This window comes from Lissotriton helveticus, chromosome 3_1, assembly GCF_964261635.1.
Source record: "Lissotriton helveticus chromosome 3_1, aLisHel1.1, whole genome shotgun sequence".
NCBI lineage: Eukaryota > Metazoa > Chordata > Amphibia > Caudata > Salamandridae > Lissotriton > Lissotriton helveticus.
The window spans coordinates 1525632236-1525655768 of record NC_136061.1 but is presented as its reverse complement, the minus strand read 5'-3'; positions in this window follow the sequence as shown (position 1 = coordinate 1525655768).

Here is a 23533-nt window from a genome sequence, read left to right as displayed (position 1 = left end):
GAGGTTAGAGGTAAATATAGGGCTCGAGCCAGGGTACCACGCGGGTGGACGGCGTCCCCCCACCTATTTTACCCAGTGGACACCATCACCCCTGCCCAAAAGCTGGACTTTCAACTATAGCGTTACTTCCCCGCACGGCCGCCCCATTGACCTCCCAAGCACAGGGCTGGCTGGCTGGCAATCTTGTGTAGCGCGCGATCAGAGCGACCCTGCCCCCATCGCCTTTTAACCTTTGTTATGTTGAACCTGGGCAGGAGCGCGTTGACACCTGATTTGTCAGCCACTGTTATGCAACATGTAATCCACCCCCTGCGCCAGCTGCTATCTTAAAGCAATATGTACCACTCTTGGTCAAATTAAAGTCACACCTCAAATGTCGCCGGCTCCCTGTTGCTGGCTTAACATGTTTACTTGGTTAGATTAAGGCTAGTTTGAAGATAAACAATGGCGATACATTGCCTGAGGGCTACCGACAGCGGGGGTTCCTCTCACACAACTAAACACTCACTCTCCTATCTTCTCAAAGAGAGAACCCACCCGTATGTCCCGCACATTTCAAGGGCAGGCGCCGCACTCTCAGCTGTCCCTCTGGCCCGAATCAGCCAGAGCACCCCAGTATCGGGCGGATTACTTGTAAAGTTTCCTCATGTGAAACCACTCCACTTTTGGTGCAAGTCGGAACGTAAGATTTATTTACTGACGCAGCAAAACAATTATTGTAAATAAGTTAATGGAACAAATTCATAAATCCACCGACTTGAAATTTGAAATAAGTGTGTGCAAGCCTTCTGCCAGAGTCTTGTAAATGTCTGTCCTCTATAGAAGGCTGACAGCACTGCAGGGGAGCCCCGGGAATCTGGGGGGTTAGTAGTGTCCCGCGAGGACTCCCTGTAATTAGAGGGGACTACCTTTCGTGACGTCACTCCCCGTCGTGACGTCACTTTCGGTGACACCACCTAACTTGGAGCGTCCCCCCACTTCTTTTTTTAGGACTTGTGCCCTGGGTAAATACAACGAGATAACTCTTAGGAAGGGAAGAAAATGCAAATAATAACAAAAAAGTTAAAAGGAACATAGAAAAAGAACATAGAAAGGAACGTAGGCACAAAAGAAGAATAGAAAGAAGGTGAGAAGGACAGAAAGGGAAAACAAATGGGAGGGGAAAAAAAGAATGAAACTTGGGAAAAGGTATGGCAGTAAGAAACAAAGAAATAAAAATGGGAGGACAGAAAGAAAGGAAAGCTGAAAATAGAATGAAATATTGGAAAGAAGAATTGAGAGATGGGCGAAAGTTCTGTGGAATGAAAGAAAAGAATGAATTAGCAAATTGAAGGAATTCAAGAAGTAAGAGATATGAGAGAAGGAGCAAAGGAAGTTCGTGAGATGATAATAAGGGAGGAAAGAACAAGAATGTGAGAATGGGACTATAGAAAGGAAAGATGAAAAGCAGCAAGGAAAATTAAACATGAATATAAAGAAGGACACAAAGGTCAAACGACACCTGAAAGAAGAATGGTTAGAACAAATGAAAACTGGTAAAAGTGAATAGAAAGCAAATAAAAATGGTGGAAATATATAAATATAAAGTAGGAAAGAAAGATGGAGAGAAAAAAAGAATACATCAAAGAAAGAAAAAAGTAAATACTGGAAAATGTGCTGTTCGTTCACAACATTTAAAAAAATGCTGTAAAAGGCATCATTCTGAAGCTTTTTCCTGTGGACAACAATGCTCACTATCTCCTTAATAGAAAGAGTCGAGATCTCTCACTTTGCTAGGACATTTTGTTCCATGTGGCTCAAAGTGGGGGTGTTTTACTTTCTGGCTACTCCCTTGGCTACATTTTAGAAGGAGGGTCAGCCTCCCGCCCCAGCCTCTCCTTTGATTAGGAAGACGCTCTGTGATTAAGCCAGAAACAAGCATCACACAATAAATCACAACCCACTACTTCTTTATTAGCAAAAAAGGTCACTTTATTAAGACAGGTGTATTTCATAAACTTCATGTATACAAACATTGTAAACAACTCAACCTCACTGATACATGGAAATATCTAACCGTTCCGCCACCCTTAAACACCCCAATTAGCTCAACATAGCTTCAAGAAAAAAAACCATGCTCTTCCACATTTTCCCATTCTTCCTTCCTTCCCCGCCTTCTCCGTGCGTACCCCAATCTCACGATCTCCCCTCATCATGCATCTTCAAGCGATCTGCACCAGTGTTGTTCAAGGCCCCATCATTTATTCTTCCCCTCCCCTGTGTTCTGTCCTCCCCCCTGAGGGATGGATAAGCCCGCTTCAGACTGTCCACACCCCGCCCACCACAAAACCGCCACCCATGAAAACCAAAGAGTTTTCCTGGCCCCACCAAAAGTTGTTGAAGAATATATGGTAATTATAGAATTTTGTTGGAGCACCATAACTTTTCCTTCCATAGTGTTGCAAATGATTCTCTCACTTCCAACAAATAATAAGCTTGCCCCATTTTGGATGAATAAAAACCATCATCACTAAACATATGATCCTCAGTTCCTTTTATATTACCATGCGACAGCCCATATTGGAACAGAAAACTCTTGTTGCCCTGTTGAGTTTACGTCTTGCTTTTTCCACTGCTGTATGACTCCCCGCTCCAATGTTTTCGAGTTATAAATTAAGTCCAAATTAAGCATGTACCACCCCAGTTATGCTTTATAACAGACAAATCCAATTTCATTTGCTTTAATAATGTCCAACCTGATAAATGGACTAAATAATTTTCTCTTAATTGAATGACTAACATGACAGGGCATCCTCTGATAGAGCAAAGTTCATATAAGGTATTAAATAAGCTCCCCCAACACATCCCACTTTTCCCTTTCCATACCACCTCATGCATGATACTTGGGAGTCCAAGAGATCTGCCATAAATGTGTTGCTAAGCATACAGAGCTGCCTATTCTATGAAGGAATGTACCAATATCCAAGTGTTCATTTTTCCCGATAATGGACCCTGCACACAACCTAGATAGAAAAAACAAACATTAGCAAGAGAAGCATCAGATTTTTTTTTTATTCAAACGTATCTTTCACAACATTTTGATTTTCATCTCCCAATTCTGCGTATGTCTGACCATGCCCAACCCGGTCTTGCAGCCTCAGTAGCTGCCCCAATTTGAAAAGAATGAGTACCAATTCTCATAGGGTCTTTCCCCAACCTCTCCAAAGCCTTTCTCAATACCGCGAATAGGTTCGCAATAGTGATCCTGTTGCCGTTTGCATGGCTAAACATTTCTCCTGTTTTGTACCCCATCAAGATTTGGAAATTCTGCCATTCTTCCACCGCGCAACAACCCTCCACCCCACTCTTGTTTAAATATACCCATTTTCCTCTACCAAACTGATCTGTTTTGGATGTTCTCAGCCAAATCCTTCTTTTTTGGTGCTCCAAAATATCTTGTAATTTTGAATGCCCGCCTGTCCTCCTAAACCCAACAAATCTGATGCACGAAAAGTGCCAAAAAATAACCACAACATACACAACCTGAACTTTAAACAATCAAACTCGTCATAACAACATAAAGGCAACTGTAATAACAGTTGTTTTAATAATTCAAAAGTCATGGGTTTTCTTAGTAGTTTTTTGTTACTCTGCTTAACCCTTTTAAAACTTTCCTCACCAATACGCCTTCCGCAGGATCATGACCCAACCGTAATTGACCATAAACGGAAATCCCTGCTAATCTTCCTGCAATAGTTGTGTGTGACCATCATTTTTTTATCAAGTCCAGTACGAAACCTTATATGAACTGCTCCTTTTTAGCCACATTCGTAAACTGAGAATCAATGTTACCATAACTTAAAAATTCTCTCCAAGCTTGTTGATAACTTCTTCTTGTAGATGCAGCTAATTAATTTTCTACGAGCTCGACTATCCTCAATCCCCCTACGCCCAAACGTTCTGTGGGATCTGAGTCTTGTTGATGTCTGCACCCGGCGCCAAATTGCAAAACTCCTGCCAATGGAATCGAGACAGAGCGTCTGCTATATTATTTCTTGTTCCAATTTTCTTTGATCAATTACTGATAGCATAAAGGACCTTATCTCTTGAACTTTCTCAGCAGGTAGCCTAGCTAACATTTCCACTGTATCTATTTCGATCCCCAGGAAAGTCAACCTTATGCTTGGACCCTCAGTTTCTTCTGTACACCAAGTGCTTTTGCCATATCCTGAATTTTTTGCAGCGCATTTCTGCACTGATCTGTGTTCCTTGCACCGATGAACATGAAGTAGTCTAAGTAATGACAAACCAGTTTGTGACCACTAAGCTCCGTGAAAAAACATTGTAAAACAGTACTAAAAGTCTCAAATGGGGCACAAGATATTGAACAACCCATAGGAAGGACCTTATCCACATAAAATGCACCATCAAAATGACTGCCAAGCAATTCAAAGTCAGTGGAATATGTATAGGGAAGTGTCTAAATGCTGATTGAATATCACTTTTAGCAAGTTCTGCTGCTTTCCCTGCTGAACAAACCGATTTCAAGGCGTCATCTACTGATGCATAAGACACACTTGAATCTGTTTGAGAAATAAAGTAATTTACAGATTGACCCTCTGGCCACGAAAAATGGTGTATTAGTCTGTATTCACCAGATGCTTTCTTGGGCACTACACCCAAAGGGGAAATTATCAAGTTATCAAGAAGTCACTGTAAAAAAGGACCAGCTATTCTGCCTGCTTTTAATTCTAAGTGTAACTTTTGTCGCACTACCTGTGGAAGCTCCTTAGCCGATTTCAGGTTATCTGACCATCACTTCTGTCTGGGCCCTTGACATCCAATTTTAAAACCATGTTTGTAACCCCAAAATAGTTTGGATGCAGCCTCTGAATCACTACAACCAATTTGGTAATACTTCAAGACTAATTGGTGTATGAGCTCTTTGATGTATATTGAAATGGCTGACCTCTACCCTGGTGCATTCTCTGTTGCTCACCAAACTTTGATCCTGCAAAACATTGGGTAAGTGGATGTTTCCCACCGCATTGTGAGCATTCATGCTCATATCGGCAGAATTGCCTGCTATAAAAACCTCTGTTGAAGTTCCAGCATGCTCCTGGAACAGGTGCCTGTCCTTTCCCATACAACCCCGCCCCAGCCTGGGCGGGACGATACTGAAAGGGCAGGTAAGTAACCAGTAAACCACTTGTTGTATGAGTCGTGGCTGGAGGATGAGTGGAGGACATCCACTGTAGCCATAATTCAGAGTCAACGTCACCCCATGGTTTATCATTGAATACACTAACTCTGGCACTAACCTCTTCATCATAGCTTAAGCAAGCGTAGCCACCAAAATGCATTTGAGCTTTACAAATTATGTCTATGTATTTAAACATTGCCACTGCTCTATCCTGATGTCTCTCACAATATATGCTTGCATAGATTAGGAATGCATATGTCCAATTTTCTATAGCTTTGGGAACTCTAGGCCTTTTGGCTAATTCCCACTCTTCTTCTTTGGAACCGTCTGTTGCTTGAATATCCCTATGCAATAATCTAAATACATCAACAAAATCATGTCTCCAAATTCTATTCTTAGTCTTCTCTGATAAATGAGAACCTAGTGGCATTGCAATACCCATATAAGGTGGCTTCTTATGTATATTTGTATCCTCCTCTTCAGCATCTCTGTTGTCATCCTGTTTATCTTTCATAACCTCATCAAACTTTTTTGTTTGTTTAATGGTAGTTCCTTCCTCTTGGTCCTTTCCTTTGGCGTTGTCTTGGACAATATCATTCATAAGTACATCTCCCCCTGTGTCAGTGCCACAATCATTGACCAACCTCCCATCACCCACACCAATAGATTTTGTTATAGCTGTATTGACATTGTCTGATTTCTCCTACGCTGCCCAGCACAATGCCTTACCTTTCGGCAATTTTGATGCCCTCCTTTGGATTTCCTTAGCGTTGCCTGTCTGTTGTTTGGTTTTCTGACAGTTTTGCTCAATTGCTCTGTCCACTCTTGACTTCTTCAATATACTAAGAACACTTGTTTGCCCCGATAATGCCCTTTGAACCCCTTTTTTGGTAACTGATCTTCTCATTTTCACCACACTCCCAATCTCTCAGTTCTCCCTCCTCTAACTCATCACTATCAACCTCATAGTCACATTTTTCTTCATGCACATTATGACCCACATCACTCACACCTGGCCTCTCAACATCACCCACTCCACCATCATACAACCTCCATTTTGACATGGACATTTGTTTAAACTGCTCAGTCGATGAAGAAAAATCCACTCCTGATCTTCCTTTGTCTTCGGACCAACTTATAAGAGCTGCTTCGTGCTCTGTTGGTAGCCTTCTTACGCCTCCAGATTCTGCCAATTTTCTTAATGTTCTTTTCTGCAAGCTGCAGTGCCCTGATTGTTCTGCTGTGCCAAGGACCCTAACTAAATGACCACTCTTATTAGATGATGAGACCATGTCTGAATGCTCAACCCATACCTACTGACCTGACTGAGGACCCACTTCATTGTCTTACATTAGAAAAGGTTATTTAATAACTGTTAAAACCGAAGAAAAACTAAGCTTCTCACCACGCCCCTTATTAAGCAGTTCAAACTGATTAGCTACATCCATTTGCTGAAAATGCTGACCCCATTCGGAATCATTATCAAGCTCCAGGCTTTGCTTTAAAACCAATTTTTTACTTGATGCCTTGGTTCTGTTAATGTTTTCCCATTCTGGAGCTTCGACAAAATGTGTATGCTCCATAGCCACTGGAGAATCTGACCCAACAGCATTGCCCCCCAAGCCTTCATTAACAAAACCTTCCATGCAGCAGGGGGCCTGCAACCTAGCGATGGAGGGTGGGGCAGATATGAATTCCCTTAACAAAGGGCCCTCCTCCTCACCGCCACTCGAAAGAGCAACAAATATGGAAGATAAACGCACCATTTTCTTATTTGGTTCTGCGTTGCCATGGTAGCGATGGCTGGACGTACCAATAGAATTCCTGCTGTCGTCAAAAACAAATTCTACACTCTGCCGAACAGGGGAGGGGCCCACCTCAACCAATACACAGGAGTCAGGCACCATAACAGCCACAGTTTTTGCCCGCTTCCTTCATCCACGGGATATCGACGCTACAGGCTCCACCCCAATGGCTCCACCTTTGCATCCCCCCCCTCCCACAGACAGCCCCTATGAGAGCTGGAGATAGAAAGTTGAGGCTGTACTGTGCTTCCATCATAGTGAACCACCTTTCCTGGGTCCTCAATTTTAAAAAACCGCCCCGGGAGCTCAACTGGAACATACTCGTTTTCAGGTAAATTTTGAACTATTTCCTCATTCATTGACATAACTTTCACTTTGCTCAACACCAGCAAACACACAGCTACAGCTGCCGCAACCCCACGAGCCGCTTTCCCTTTAGGGCATTCCAAGCCAACCCAGGCCTCCCCTGTCACCCCTGGCTTCAATAGGTCCTCTCCGCATGCCTCACATTAAACCCTTTTCATGTTATGAATATCTTCATTCCCTGACATAATAAACACAGTAAAGGTACTGAGCTACACCATCATAAATCTAATAACTTTACCTGACTGAAGCAAATTCCTGTTATCTAAATTACTATGACACCCTAGGCATTGCCACCGCGAGTGCCTACCCGCCTAAACACGGCTATATATAACCTCCTACTAAGCCCCGCCCACATTACCTAACTACACCTATCCCCATACGTGGCCCGTTCCAATGTGTGAAAACACCCAGCGGGAGACCAGCTCGTGCCATGCTCCCTTGGCCCCCTCAAAGGCTGTTTATCATGACTACTTCCGGCCTTCCCCTTGCGGGTGCCTTGTGTGCTGAATTGGGAAGGCGTGAACTCTATGAATCTGGAACATGGAGCTGTGTAGCATGGAGCTTTCATATGGAAATGTTACTCACCCTCCACTCGAGGCGGAGTGGGAAGCTGGCGTTGCCACGCCAGTGACAGATGATAACATTTTTCAGATGGTAAATTCAAATGCTCCTTGCTCCGTAACTGTGAAGGTAGTTGGCCTGAACCAACCCCTTGCTATGCAGAGGGGGAGTTCAGATATTATGTGCAAGCGCAGGGGCTTTGAATTCAACTGAAGGAATGGTACGCTTGGTGGGGGAGAGGATGTGGCCTAACGGCAAGGGCTACTGACCTTGGAGCTAGAGGGACCAGGCTTGTGTCTTGGCGTTGACTGGACAGCAGCCTGTGATTCTGGCGAAATCACCTAGTAGCATATTATCAAGGGCTGGCGATAGAATTATCGCCACTTTAGCGACCGTTTTCGGGCAAACAGCTGTGATAATTTTATCGCATTATTAACAAGGACACGCTAGTGCGTGTTTCCTTGATTTAGCTCCCGTTTTTGTCACGACTCGCATCGAATCGATAATGAGATGCAAAGTAGGCGTGGCTGTCAAAACAACACTGGAAAATATCGCGAAGGCAGCTTCACGATATTAACAACGAGGCGTAGTGATAATCATAATCGAGCTAACTCTGCCTTAACGCAGGAATTTAACGACAGCTAAATTCCTGACTAAGGCATACCTAACATGGGAGGTGGATTATGGGGTTAAGGCCACAGGGCCTTATCACCAAGCTTATCGCCGTTTTAATAGGGACACGGAGACGATCAATTCGCCGCCGATAGTACAAAATGGGCTTCAGGTGAGGGAACATGCAGAATTTTTCGAGATGAATAATAAGGATAAAGTTACGTCAGATGTAGATGTTAACAACGTGTTAAACAAGACACAACCAGTAAATAAATTTGAAGTACAAAGGCACCTAGTTGACCCCTTGGTGAAAACAGGCCTAGTAGTTGCCAAGGGCATGAAAGATGGTGTTAGTATAGCGAATGAAGAAAGGGTTCTCCCAAAAGAGAAAAAAATCTAACTATAACATTCTATGTTGGAACGTCGCGGGGCTGTCAGATAAAGTGACCTACCCCCCATGGCTGGACATAGCAACTAAGTATAGTATACTTTGACTTCAGGAAACGTGGTCTACAAATGAGCTACACATTATTGGGTATCAAACCTTTAATACACCGGCCATCGCTAGCTCACAAGGTAGAAATAAAGGGGGGTTGTGCACGTACGTCTCAATGCATTTCGGGCATAGGAGTGATTTGAGCAATGACAACCTAATGAATATGAGTTTTCTGACGAAACAAGAAAAATCATGAGAATATGTTCAAATCTTTGAAAACAATGAATAAAAGAAGCTGGATAATAAAGAAAGTTTGAGTGGAATCCTCTTTTCACACAGGAGGAGATTATGTGGAAGAGGTGTGGCGCCGCGGCCAGGGCGACTGACGCTGGAATCTGGGGACCACGGTTCGATCCCCGGCTCCGGCGGCAGGTTAGCCCAGCACCATGTGACTCTGGGCAATAGCTCGCTTAATCTTCCCGACGGCCCCCCAGCGCCTAGAGACCCTTACGGGTGATTGTGCGCTTTACAAATGTGGACTTTACTTTACTTTATAGTGTGCCTTTTGGGATGCGACTAATGGTCCATTGGAAGCACGACTAAGGTTATAAATAAAAGGCGTCACAGGTCGGAAGACGCCACCAAAGGAGCACCTAAGATTGTGAATTTCACGAACATAAAAATTTGCATTAATCAACCTAGGCTGTGCACCTGGAGTGCAATCTCTTCTTACAACATACCCATATTATGTGAGTCTGCCCTGCCCTTTGTGTGTGTGAGAGATGGTGCGAGAAAGTAGCACATCCTACTCCAGCGAGGCTGCCTGGATGCGGATATTGATCCATTCTGGGCTAAGGAACACTAGACACAGTGAGCATGACAGCCCTGTACTGGCCCCACAAAGACCCTCAAATGTGTATCAGGTATACTCAGGGCACATGTCCTAAAAAAAGAAGCTGGAGGGCGCTCCAAGTTAGGTGGTTTCATGTGAAGTGACGTCACGACAAGAGGTGACGTTACGAAAGGTAGTCCCCAGCACAGTGAGCTGATATGTAACTTTCACTGTTCCAGGTGACTTTTTGTACCATGATTGTTTGGCATTCTTGCGTATGACTGCATGCATATATACGTCTTTGTTATTTTTATATTTAAATAAAGAATGATTGCCAAAAATTGCTTCAGACTTGGAAAATATTCTCACCAAGTGAACAGTACGGAATCGAAACTCACTCAAATGCTTGGTCGAATTATTGGCAATATCCGAACAACTTTAAATAATGTTGCAGATTGAAGAGAGACTTAAATGGACAGATGTCGTTTTTAGAACGTGTACACTTTATGGTCTTTGTCATTTTTAGCTCTTGCCTGAGCCAGCGCATGCGCTGTCTCAGGCAAGACATTTAGTAAGTGCGTTTTCATAGTGCTACCCACCGGCTTTTGCTGGCCTAAAGCTTGCGTTCACGTGAGTGGGAACGTGCACGGCTGCCAGCTTTAAGCGCCCGAGGCGCCACCTGGAGCATGATTACTTTCACTTTTGGTGGTGCTGCGCGCGCACCACTTGTGTGTTTGCCGGTGCGCAAGCACCCCTGCTTTTTACTTTTGCCGCAAAGCACCTTGAAGAGATCTTGTTATTTTTTATTTTGAGCGGTCACATAGTCACACTTGGCTCTAGGAGTAGCTCACCTTCTATCCAACGTGTAGTGCCTAAGAATAGTTCACTCCCCGCTGCTGTGGTAGGTAAGAGTTCTAACAGTTGCAAGAGGAGTTGAAAATGCTAAATACGGCCTCCTCTTTACACAAAAGGGCACCGTTGTTGCAGTGACAGACCCTGGTGGCAGGCAGGTGAAAACAGTAACCAATAAAAATCTGTACCAGTTTCACTCTACCAATGTGAACAACTGAGCACAATCTGCGGACACATTTACCACCGGCTTTAGTCTGACAGATGAGCTCATAACGCACACAAATATTGTACCTAAAATGGGCACTTATACACTTTGCGCAATATAGCCCATGTGTTTTTTTGCCAGACTTAATCGGATACATAAACTTGCCCAACATACCTTGCTCATTTTTTGAGCCAGGGTGCTTTGCATCGTTTATCCACCTGCAGATTTAAATGTGACCCTATTCTGTTCTCACCGTCGCGTGATTTTCCTCCTCTTCAAACAATCTGCAATATTTAACACCACACACACCTTGGAGGGTCCCTCTGGAATAGTTGAGGCACTCAGAAGTAGTGGCACTTGAGCAAGATTACACAACTTGACAGTCACAATGTATAAGTAAAGCACTTGCAACAGTAAGAATGATGCAACTGTTTAAACTAACTCCAATGGGAATTAACATTTTAGCTCGTCTTTTGTAGATTAAACCTTTAACCTACTTTATCCCCTTAAAGGTGCAGTTTAGCTACAACCACTTGTCCACGTGCTCGCTGCAGGAGAAAACTAGCAACAGGAGATGACGAGTTATTCCCCTTTAGGACCTGTGAAAGTCAGAGTTGAGAGTTAAAGCTGCTTGGGATATATCACACTCATCAGGGCTTTAAGTCGGGTGAAAAAACTGGGGGGGTCTCTCAAAGGGGCGTGGCCAATGTAATTAAGGGTGTGGCTTAAAAACTTGTAAGCTGTAAACCTGTGCTTAGCATAGTGTACTGCCCGACTTGTATTTTGCTGTTTCTGTCATTGGATCCGGATATATGAAACAACAAGTAACATCATACCTACAACAAGTTAGGACTATAGTCTTTGTCAATGGTTGTTAGTTGCATAAGATAAATAAGCAGCACCTATGGCTTGTTGTATATGATATTGAAAAAGCTTCCACTTAAAGCCCGGATGACACCACACGCGCACATCGATGTGCCTGCTGTCACGGCAGTCTGGGAAAAAACGGACCGCCTGTGCCAGGGTGCAAAACAGAGCCCGATAGAGACCTGTTTCGAGGCCTACTTTAAACAAGCATTGGCAAGCATTGGTCTCGCTTTTGGGACCTCATAAGTATTTAGTTATGCTGCACAATATCCTTGGTGCAACAACATCAACTGTTGCATGGCTAAACACTTATAAGGTCCCAAAGGTGAGACCTATTGGCTATGCCAATGCTTGTTTATTTTGAAATGAAGGCTTCAGCTTTAATTCTGATTTTGGGGTTAGCTTTATTCCCACACTGCCAGTTCTTTCCCAAAAATAGCACTGCTGTTTGGCTTTCACGCGATTCAGGCCACCATGACTACTCCAGAACTTACATAAGGGCAAAGCAGAATTTTGATAGGTAGCGCATTCGTGTGCCACACAAGATTGACAGCCAGCCCTGTATTTGGGAGATCGATGGAGCGGCAAGTAACGCCATCATTTAAAGTCCAGATTTTGGCCAGGGTGGACGATGTCCACCCGGTAAAATAAGTGGAGGGACGCCGTCCACCGGCTTGGTGTCCCCCACTCGAGCCCTGAGTATACTAAAGGTCAGGCTTGTTTGCTTTTCACACTTGCTCAAATCTATGAAAGCAATCATGCCCACCACTTTTAAAGTTCATCGTTGCCACAGCTACAACCTGTAAGGCTCCTAGAGAAAAGCCTGGGACCTGAGTCCACCCCTTCTCTGTTCTCCCTGTCCCTCCAGGCCTTGTCTCTGTCCCACTTCTCTGATACAACACCTGTGCCTGTTCTTTCTATACTCTCGTTTGCTACCTGAATTGGCCCTGTGCTCTCAATATGTTTCCCATGTACTCTCCTCACTCTCTATATATATCCGCCTCCTGTGCTACCTGGGGACTCTTTCCTCCCTCCCCATCCTCCCTGTGCTGCACTCCTGCTTCGCTGTAGCCCCTCCTGTGCTTCCTGGTTTGATTGTGTTTTCCTTCCTCTTTCCCTGTGCCCTCAGACTCATTCTACCAGGTTTCACTCGGAGCACTGCCCCGTTCCCTGCCTTTCTCCAACACAGCCCCCCCCCCCCGCTTCTGCCCCCCTCCCCCTTCTTCGGAAGGAGATGGCTTGGTCGAGGCACACAGGCCTCAGACGCCTGGTCAAAGCTCGAGTCTTAAAACAAGTCTTTCGACTGCCCCCGTCAGTGCCAAGCCCTTGGGACTGTTTCCTGACCTGTCGTATCGTGGACATGACCCCTCAGCCAATCAGCAGCGAGGGAAATAGCGGGTGCGTTTGTGTTTTTCCGAAGGTAGAGATAGGCTTTAAAAAAATATATATATATTACAAAGCAGCTGCCGTGAAACACGAAGCAGGGCAATTTACTCCTTGTATAATTGCAAGTTAGATATATTGCAGTAAATATGAGCCTCTCTACTAATATACATCTTCATTATATTTGAACTGCTACTCATATTATTTTTTTTAGTCTGCTCCCCTCCTTTATCTTCTCCACACCTCTGCATTTAATTTCCTCCTCCTTGCAACACTCCTCTGCTTTTCCCTTTTTATATCCATTTCCCTTTCTGGTTAAATATATTCTCCCACTCCGAACTTTCCTTCTCTTACACTTCTCTCTCTCTTCTCCTACTCTCAAATCTCTCCTCAGCCCTCTTCCTACCTCTCCGCTCTCCCTCATTTATCGTATACCTTCTCTCTTTGTCTCATTTTTTTGTGACACACCTCTTCCCCACTCCTTTTTCATTGTTTCCCTCCTCTTCTCCATTCTCTCCCTGACTTCTTCAGTGTCCCTCAGCCCCCTCGGTTTACATCTTCTCCCCACATCTCACCAAAATTCGGACCAGGGCTTTAAGTGGGATGAAAAAACTGGGGGAGGGGGTCTCTCAAAGGGGTGTGGACAATGTAATTAAGGGTGTGGATTAAAAAGTTACACTAAAATCTGTGCTTAGCATAGTGTGCCGTCCGACTGGTATATTGCTGCTTCTGTCATTGCATGCAGATATACAATTGACCCTCGGCGTAGTTTGCGTAGTAGCGCTATGCGTAGCTACGTGAAGTGCACTTCGCACTACGCAAACTGCATAGTGCGGTAGGAAAATGCTTTTCGCACTGATTGCACAGTGCCGGATGTTTGTCCGCACTGTGCAATTATTGGAAGGGCATCTTGCACAGTGCAAGCGGTCGTTTTCTGCCGCTCGATTAGATTTGTACTCGAGCAGCAGCTTTCTCAACGCAGACTGGTAGTTTCTCATCGCGAGCGGTGGCAAGCATACACGACCACTCACAATGAGAAACCTGATTGAGAATCTCGCCGGGAGGTTTATTTTCCACGCTTGCGATCGGCAATTTGATGTTGCTGATCGTGAACGAGGAAAAAGTCTCGGCAGGGTGTTGATTTTGCTCGCTCACGGTCACCAACTTGACGTTGAGGACCGCTAGCAAGCAAAAAATGCCGGTTACGCTATGCGTTTTTGCACTGTGCTACATGCAATTCGTGTTGTGCGTAGTAGTGCAAACTACGCACGCTTCGCAAGCGTAGTGTAGTTCTACGCCCAGGGTTATATACAGTACAACCCACTAACCTTACATCTACAACAAGCCAGGGCTATTGGCTTTGTCAATGGCTGATAGATGCACAAGATAAATAAGCAACACTGTAACCCAGCTTTCCAGTGTGCCTCATATTATTATTATTATTATTTGTGTGTTTTGTAAAGCGCACAGCTGCCCCAACGGGGCGTCCCGGCGCTGTTAGATCAGGCAGCAGGGGGCGGGGAATGAGGGATTATGAGCCAAAGAGGTAGGTCTTGAGGGATTTGCGAAACGCAGGTTCTGACTGACAGGAGCGAAGGAATATCGGGTGTTTATTGCAGCGCAGTGATACGCAGACTTCAAATGTTTTCCCTCCCGTTCAGGTTCTTTTGAATATGGGGGTAACCAGAAGAAGTTTGGAATTCGAGCGCAGTGTTCTAAAGTTACAGTAGGGACGTAAGCTGGTTTTAAGATGAACTGACTCGACCTCAATCAATTCTACAGGCCTTTCAGATACAGTGGCCTGCCAGGAGGCATCCAGTCTTGCCTGTTGGCCAGCCGCCTGTGGTCACACAATGAAGGGAGCACGTGCTGTGAGTAAGTATTGGAATGGGTGCTTCCTTTGGTAATGATATTCGTGGGCTACTTTTATGTAGTGCACATCTAGCTACAAGGCAATGTAGTGCTGCAAAGGAGCAGGGCTTAATTTGTATTTTAAAAAAATGCAACCGTAGGTTAGTGTGGTAGTGGTTGGCACATGTGTACACTGATTGGTGGTTGTATCTGGTGTTTCTATTGGGTTAGGGTTAATGTCCTCATTGGTTGGGTATTTGAGGGTTCTGATTGGTTTCTCGGTCTGTGATTCAATCATTGCAGGGTTGAGACTAGGGCTATGGTTAGGATTTCTATTGGAAGTAGGAACTAGGGCTTCCTATGTTATTGGTTGTTGGGAGTAGGGTGGGACTAGGGCTATGGTTAGACCTTTAATTGGAAGTAGCTATTTAGGGCTTCTGGTGCGATTGGTTGTTGGACCAGTTGTAGGACTAAGAGTAGGGTTAGGCTTTCTATTGGAAGTAGGGACTAGGGCTACCTGTACCATTGGCTGCTTGGACTTGGGTTGGGACTAGTGGTAGGGCTAAGGCCTTTATTGGACGTAGAGATCAGGGTTTTTGAACTGATTGGGTGCTTAGACTAGGGTTAAGATGGGCTGCAAGGTCCTGGTCTCCTATTGGTTCTAGATGTTAGGGCTAGTGTTGTGATTGGATATTGTTAGGGCTAGGGTTCCCATTGGCTGAAGGGGTCACCTGATTACTAGGGCTACAAAAAAGGCCAGGCTTAGGGCGTCTCAGCCCGGGCGTCGAGGCTAAGGGTGGAGAGGACAAGGGTAGTTGCCTGTTTGGGCCTGTTCGAGACTGGTCGGGACTAGGGCCAGAAATGCTGCCCTTTTTCTCATTTAACAATACCCAGCCCACACCATCCACAACCACAAACAGAGCAACACACTCATACCACATATACACCACGCACAACACTATGCACAGATTAATGTACCAGCATGCACCACCAACCCAACCAAACCACATCTACACGCCCTACTATCCCAACTACCACACATATCCACCATCACCCACAAACAGTACACAACTCTATCCTATACCACTAACCAATACACTCATTACTAACACACCAATCAACACCATAAATAACTACATCCCACTCAGACACACTCTCCCTGCTGTAATTACAGTCCACCTTTTATCACTAACAAATATATAATGATCCTTCCATCAGTTGACTTAAAAATATATATTTTTTAAATCCTTCACTCTGTTATCCCTCCACTATCCTTTTTCTATCAAAATTAACAGACTAACATGTTCACTTCTCAAATTCCATATTCCATATTCAACTATACTAATATACTGCCCAAATAACTGAATAACATATCTACTCCTCAAATTACTTCATATTTACACTATACTAATTTTCAACACTAATCCTTTATGGATTCCGGAGTGGCGTGCTACTCGCCAAAAAAGCGCTTCAGCACCCATCAGGGGTAACAAGTGCTATATGAATGCAAATCTTTCTTCCCCTTTTATCCATCCGCTATCCTTCTCACTCCAAGTAACAGACTAATATCCACCACTGAAATTACCTCATATTTCACCATATTAATTCACCACTAATCCTTTATAGGCTCCCTGAATAGCATGCGACAACAAGCGAGCGATAAATAAATACAAACTTTTGTCCTACTCTATCCTTCTGCTATCATTCCAAATCCAAATAACTGACTAACCTATCCACCACTTAAAATGTACTTGCATGTTTCACACTACTAATTCAACACTAATCCGCTGTGGGTCCCGGAGTAGCGTACTACCCGCCGAAAAAGCGCTTCAACGCCTCGTCAGGGGTAGTAAGCGCTATATAAATGCAATTACAATACAGTACAATACATCAGCTTCTTCTGAATATTTGAGGCACATGTTGACATTTGTATTCAGACCCTGGAGGGACAGGGTCGGCCTATGAACCCATTCAACCTTAGGCCTCTCGCAGACGGTGAGACCAGACAGCAGCACAGTTTAGAATCTCTTCCTGGACTGTCGCGGGCGAGGGGGCTGCATTCTGTTTGTATTCCGGTTAAATGGATGCATACCTCCCTTCACCAACACAGACAAGGCCACCGGGGAGCGTAGGGGGTGGGGGGTGCAATTGGGGGTTGGATCAGATACCCCTCTCCTCTTGCTTCATCACTGCGCCTCCTTTTATGGTTTAATCAGGGAATCCAGCACATCACCTGTTTACATTGCAATACCAGAATACTCACTTGGACAGATTGGGGTTTTCCAGAGTGCCATTAAACACGGAACTGGATTTATTATTTACATAACAACTGCCTAAGAGTTAAGACTTTTTTTCCACTCTGAGCGTGAGTTGCAAAAATGGAGAGCCCATTAGGGACCTGTCTCAGCACCTGCTTTTTAGAACTGCAGGAGCTGAGCACCAGCAGGACCCGGCCTACTTAAAGACATGACTCTGATTATCCCTTGTAGGAGAGTAGGGTCTGCAATCCTATGATCACCCAGATTTTTGCTTTTTGCTGCACTGGTTTACGACTTTCCCTGGCTGTGGGCCTGCTAATCAGACCCACAGCCTAGCTGTTCTCTCTATCCAAATTGTACTCAGGTACTGAATTGGCACTGGGCCCTCTCCAAGTCCCTGTACCCAGGGCTGAGGTGCACCCAGAAGTCTCCCAGGGGCTGAAGCATGTATTGTGCCACCCCTGGATTGACTAACTAAAACTGACACAACTGGCTGTACGACAGCTGGGGCAAGGTGGTGTACTCACCCTTTGCTTTAGATATAGTATACCTATATCTAACCCTAAAATGGACACACAGATCTCCTATCAGTCACTCCTATGGCAGGCCTTAACAATCCTGAAGGCAGAGTGCTTGGAATCGTGTGAGATGGTGCTCTGGCATGAGCTGAGCCTGTCTGCAGCTTTCGGGATCTATCCCTTAGCCGTTTCCATGATATCGCATACCATATACTCTTAAGTGCATTATAATCCTCGCGGTTATGTGCCAACTCTGGTATCGCTTTATCAAAACATGTCGAGTAAGGTGTCATACGAATTGGAATACTAACCCCTCGCCAATTCTGGCGACGGGGTTAGCATTCCACCCTTCTAGAGGGACACGACATGCATGTAACCTATAACCCGGTTAAAAGTCAGACAGAGCCTTAGCATCCACAAAATGGATGCTGCCACCGAGACACCAGTCTGCCCTCCTGCTGCTGGGAGTCCTCCCAGAGCAGGAGATAAGGACAAAGGGTTTCCTGCCAGGGGCGGTGCCAGCACCGTCCCAGACAGGGTTTTGTGTATTGTAGGTAGGCAGGGCTTTAGAGGAAGGTGACTGCACGTGGCACCCCGGTGCTCACTGTGCATAGGCTGGCTGGAACCAGTTCCAGGGTCACTCCAGACCCTGTGCTGGGGAAAAGCCCGCCAAGGAAGTGGGTGTAACCACCCCCCTCCTAGTCCCACCCATAGGGCAGGACTTAGTCGCGTGCCAGCCCCTTTTTACAGGATAAAGGTAGAGACTGGCCCCCTTCCAAATCAGATCATCTTTGAATCCTGAAACTACTTTCTGCGAAAGGAACTCAAGACTTCTTCCTAAGATTTCTCCCTTGTGACTAAGGAGTAGTCACCCTGCACCCGCAGGCACCATCTAAGAACACTGCGGTCTGCTGCAAGTCCTTCCTCCGGAATCCGACTGCCCAGCTCGACGAGAACTGGCTTCCCTGGCACCTCTGACCTCTACCTGCATCATCAGTCACGCTGAGATTCGTGGGTGTGACGAGACCTCGAGGGACCGGCCATCTTCAAGACTGCACGACTTCTTTCCAGCAAGCCCGCCGAGTGAATTCCTGGTGAGTGCTTTGGGGTCCGAGAAGCCCCCACCCTGAGCAGCTCCAGCACCGAAGAGCAGCCCCCCAGCATCTCCACGATCTGCGTGGGGCCCTTCTGCTTTTTGCTGCTCACCGCGTTGTTTGGCTACTAGCCCGCTGGCTTGTGGCCTTCCTGACGACGCCCGACGACATTTCTGCTGCTGGTCTGGTTGCCCCAGACTGGCCCTTGCTTCCCTCCATCGGAGAAGTACCCTGGACCCTCCTGGTCCACTCAAGACGCCATTTTAGGTCCACCGCGTGGGCCTTGCATTTGCCAAGACTTGTTGCCCAATCCTGGGTCCAGCGACGTCGACAGCAAGAACCTTCGTGGGACAGCTCGCACCTCCATCTTGGTCGCCGACAACGCCTCCTGGTCCGAGAGACTGCAGAGCCCAGCAGCGCCCACTCACCTGACTGCGGTGACTTCGCCCGGTGCCATCCTGGTGCCCACTTAATCACTGGCTAGTGATTCAAGAACTTGGTCCCCTCTGCTTTCAGGTTTTCTTCTTCCTTGATCCAGGCTTGGATCCATCGAACTTTTCTTCACTGGTCGCCTGCCAGCAACTTCTTCCTTCCAGGCTCCTGGTCCGGCAACGAGATCCCCGACGTCTTTTCAGACCTATGCAGCTGCAGCCCCTGGGCTAGGTAACTTCGGCACTTCGGTGTCCCAGCATAGCCTCACTATCCTAGGGTCAGGATCCACTGTCGTTTTCTTCCTACCAGGTCGGGTTCGCCCGTGAACACTAACTTTGCCTTTACTAGCCTCCATAGACTTTGTCCCGCATCCCGCGTGAGAGTGCACACTCTGCACCCGAGTCCCCTGGGTCTCCTAGTAGTAATCTAACGATTCCCTAGTTAAGTCCTAGCGATTCCAAAGCCTATTAGAACTGTTACTTACCTGCTAGTAATTCGCATTCCACTTTGAAAGTATATGGTTTTTCGTGCCCCTCGGGCATTTGTGTATACCGTGCTAACTTAAGTATTTTCGTAAGAGTTTTTGTTGTGTGCCTAGCACCCTGTCCTCATAAAGAGTACAGGGTTGTTGTGATTCTAATAAATACACTGTTTATTTTCATAACACTTGTGTGGTGTCCTTTCACTGGGTGTTCAAGGGGTAATGTGATGGTAAAACAGCTGGCTTAACACGCCCTCTAGAGTCTTAGCCTTAGACTGCTCGTATCCATGCTACTAGGATAGCTGGTCTATAAGGTTGACTTACAACCAATCATCAATAAGGGTTGTTTGGACTGATATATAGTGATCACTAGAATAGTGAACACTGCACATCAGGCCAACTTCTCACATTGGTGGCAGCGGTGGGATTTGAGCTTGCTGTTGTTTTACCACACATGCCCTAAGAATATCTTGTGAAAGATCACATAAGTACTAAAGGTACATATAACTTAGCTTAGAATACTCTGAGTTCTACTGAACCAGCTGTTGTAGCTCCTAGGGCCTAGCACACCCTAAACTACAACTCTAGCAAGGGATCAGTAGGCAAACATATAGTGTAGGTAAGTGCACCACTTACACCTCACTAGAAAAGCATGTCTACCCAGGGAGAATCTACTGAGACTCCCCTGGTCAGTGTTGACCCTCCACAGGTCACTTCAAGATATGCAGCTCTCAGTTTCCAGGAGATGAGACAAATCTGTGTCTCCAGAAAACTGAAGCAGGGGTCTAACCCCACCACTCCCTTTCTGATAGGTCTCTTAGAGACATATGATGCCAGAAAGCTTTCTCAGTTACATGAGAACATGCCAGCCTTAGAGGGAACCTCTGGGGATCCAGATCTCCCCAACACTGATTCAGCAGTTGAGGAGGAGGATCAGGAGGTACTCTCTGGGGATGAGGTAGACAAGGGTCTTGAGGTAGTCAGAAGGCTAACTAGGACCAACTTAGACTTACTTGGGCTAGGATCTGGGGGACCCCCAGTACTAACCCGAAGTGGGCCTAACCTTGGAGTTAGGAGAGATAGATCTCTTTCTAGGGACTCCAATAGATCTCTGCACTCTAATGCCTCTTCTCAGGGGAGAAGGAATCCTCCACAGAGGAGATTTACTTCCCCTCAGAGAAGGGAGCATGAGGCTAGGATGAGACAAGCTGAACTGAGGATTGAAAGGGAAGAAATTGCCCTGGCCAAAGAGAAGCTTGCCCTGGCAAGAGAGCAGCAGATGAGTGGGCTAGCTCCCACTGGTGGCAGCAATCTCCCAAGAGATAGAGAGAAGGGTTTAGATACTAAACACCTGACTAAAATAGTGCCCCCCTTTAAGCAAGGGGATGATATCCAGAAATGGATGGCTGCTCTGGAGAGGGCCTGCACTGTGCAGGGCATTCCCCAGAGTCAGTGGGCAGCTATACTGTGGCTCTCCTTTGATGGTAAAGGTAGAGATAAGCTCCTCACTACAAGAGTGGAGGATGCTAACAATTACCAGGTCCTGAAGAATACACTGGTTGATGGGTTTGGTTTAACCACTGAGCAGTACAGGTTGCTGTTCAGAGACACCCAGAAAACTCAGTCTCAGGACTGGTCTGATTTTGTGGATTGTGCCACTAAGGCTTTGGAGGGCTGGTTGCTGGGTAGCAAGGTTACAGATTACACAGGATTGTATAATCTAATGATGAGAGAACACATTTTGAACAATTGTCAGAACCAGTTGCTGCACCAGCACCTTGTTGATTCAGATCTGACCTCTCCCCAAGAATTGGGAAAGAAGGCAGACAAATGGGTCAGGACAAGGATCAAGCAGAACCAGAACCAGAACCAGGGTGGTCAGAAGAAAGCAGACCAGAAGGGTAATGTTAAGAATGAGCAAAATGACCAGAAGTCTTCACCAGGTCCCCAACAAACCAAAGAGGGTGGGGGTCAGGCTTCCCAGAAGAAGAAGACTCAAGAAGGCCAGTCAAAAAGGTGGTGCCAGTACTGCAAAAGTAAATCTCACTGGTTTAGTGAGTGCACCAAAAGAGGAGGACAAACTCCTGCCACTACAGCTCCTAAAGCAACTGCACCCCCTAGTACAGTCAGTAGTGGTAGTGTCACTCCCAAGGCATTAGTTGGGTTAACCTTGGGTACTGAGGGGTCTGACAACTTAGTTGGCACACTCACTCAGGCTGTCCTTGTCTGTACAGGGGATATGGATATGTCCCCTGAGATAAGTCCCAATACTTTGGGCAAATACAGGCAGACACCTTTGATAAATGGCAAAATGGCTCAGGCCTATAGGGACACTTGTGTCAGTGTCACCATGGTGACACCTAACTTTGTGGACCCTGGACAGATCATGCCAGGTACTGATTTCCTGGTGACCAATGCCAGCAATGTCACTACTAGTCATAGTGTGGCAATTGTGGCTTTCTCCTGGGGTGGAGTGAAGGGACAAAAGAAAGTTGTAGTCAGTTCAGACCTCCCAGTTGATTGTTTGTTGGGCAATGATTTGGAGTCATCACAATGGTCAGAAGTGGAGCAGAGGACTCACATGGAGATGTTAGGCTTGCCAGCACATGCGCTTGCTGTGACTAGGTCACAGGCCAGAAGATGCCCCACTGAACAGGTGCTGGATCCTGAAATTATGGACCAGACACCTCCCAAGAAGAAGAGCAGTAAGGGTAAGGCTTTGCCTTCCCCCTTGCCCCAGGTTGAGGATCAAGTCTCTGAGGAGGCTGATCTAGAAGAGCTGAGGGAAACTGAGCCTAAAGAGCTTGAACTTGATCAAGTTGAGTTTCTGGGCTCAGGGGGACCCTCCAGAGCAGACCTGGGGAAGGAACAGTTGAGCTGCCCTTCCCTTGAACCCCTCAGACAGCAGGCTGCTGCTGAGGCTGCAGGGAATGCCACAGGTGCCCACAGGGTATACTGGGAAGATGGACTCCTGTACTCTGAGTCAAGAGACCCCAAGCCTGGTGCAACCAGGAGGCTGGTCATCCCCTTGTCTCTGAGAGGTTTCCTTCTCACCTTGGCCCATGAGATTCCCCTTGCAGGTCATTTAGGTCAGACAAAGACTTGGGACAGGCTTGTCTCACACTTTCACTGGCCACATATGAATGAGAATACCAAGGAGTTTTGTCGCTCATGTGTCACTTGCCAAGCCAGTGGTAAGTCAGGTGGCACAACAAAGGCCCCCCTCATACCACTACCTGTGGTGGGGGTTCCCTTTGAAAGAGTGGGGATTGACATTGTTGGTCCAATGGAACCCCAGACAGCATCAGGACACAAGTTTATACTGGTGGTGGTGGACCATGCCACCAGGTATCCTGAGGCTATTCCCCTTAGGACCACTACAGCCCCTGTAGTGGCAAGAGCCCTAGTTGGAGTGTTCTCCAGAGTGGGTTTCCCTAAGGAGGTCGTTTCTGACAGAGGTACAAACTTCATGTCAGGATATCTGACTGCCATGTGGAAAGAGTGTGGTGTGAACTACAAGTTCACCACACCCTATCATCCACAATGCAATGGGCTTGTTGAGAGATTCAACAGGACCCTGAAAGGGATGATTCATGGACTACCTGAAACTCTTAGGAGAAGATGGGATGTCCTGATCCCCTGCCTCTTGTTTGCTTACAGAGAGGTCCCACAGAAGGGGGTTGGCTACAGCCCTTTTGAGCTTCTGTATGGGCATCCTGTAAGAGGACCCCTGTGTTTGGTGAAGGAAGGATGGGAGAGACCTCTCAAAAAGCCTGCAACCAACATAGTGGACTATGT